Here is a 949-nt window from a genome sequence, read left to right as displayed (position 1 = left end):
TAATAAAATTTGACTATTATTTATGGCTGAATTATCGACAATGTTTCGTCATCTTTGCTGAAGATTTTCCCCATTTTCATTCATTTATCGCATTGTTTAATTGCGTCACTGACCCTTCTTACAATGAAGGGCTGGGCTCATTTCCCTCAGACACATCAAAGCTCTCCGGACAAGTGTAATTCACATTTGTATATTAAAGAGCTCAGTGCCGCTGTGATGAATTCTGGGCGCAAGTGGGCATTAAAGAATCACCCTAATCCGCTTATTCGGCAATTTGAAATAATCATAATCCGGAAAATAATTTGCTTAGACCGTTCGTTGTATGGGGCAGCAATCGCCCTTAAAGGGCCAGCAATCGATAGCTTTGGGCTTTCAGGTCGGCAGCACCAAAAAGTTCTTATTGGTTTATTGAAATTACTGTTATTGCAGCATATATCGCCTTTCGCTTAATGCCGCCCTTACATGCGAATCCCCTTGGCATAAGGCAAATTGGTCGAAATTTGAGATGGCTTGTTACGCGCCAGATGAGACTGGAATATCATTATGATGGGAACTAAAGCCGGCTTTAATTCTACATTGCATTTAGTATTAATTTTCATCCTTATTAATCTATTAGATGTATGTACAGAGTGATTGGAAGTTGGCGTTATTTCTCGGGGGGGAAATTGCGACATGCACAAAAAACTATTTGGAGAGTCAATCTGTAAAAGTCACAGGTGAGGCTAAAGGGGAAACATAAAAAAATCGTCTTTCTGATGAGTTGAGAATAATTGAAAAATTGGTTTTCCTGTTGGCGTTCCAAGTCAATGCTATAAAGACGTGGGTAACAGGTGCACTATCATTACAAGATTTTGTGCTTAACGGTTATTTTTCTGTAACACGTTCCAACGTTGCAGTTCCTTTGGTATTAGGTTACAATATGCGGTTCCAAAAGTAACAGGTTCCTTTT

The sequence above is a fragment of the Dendroctonus ponderosae genome, unplaced genomic scaffold, assembly GCF_020466585.1.
Source record: "Dendroctonus ponderosae isolate FM_Combo_2020 unplaced genomic scaffold, Dpon_F_20191213v2 Dpon_F_20191213_130, whole genome shotgun sequence".
NCBI classification, from domain to species: Eukaryota; Metazoa; Arthropoda; class Insecta; order Coleoptera; family Curculionidae; genus Dendroctonus; species Dendroctonus ponderosae.
The sequence above is the reverse complement of the archived record's forward strand: the minus strand, read 5'-3'. Positions refer to the sequence as shown.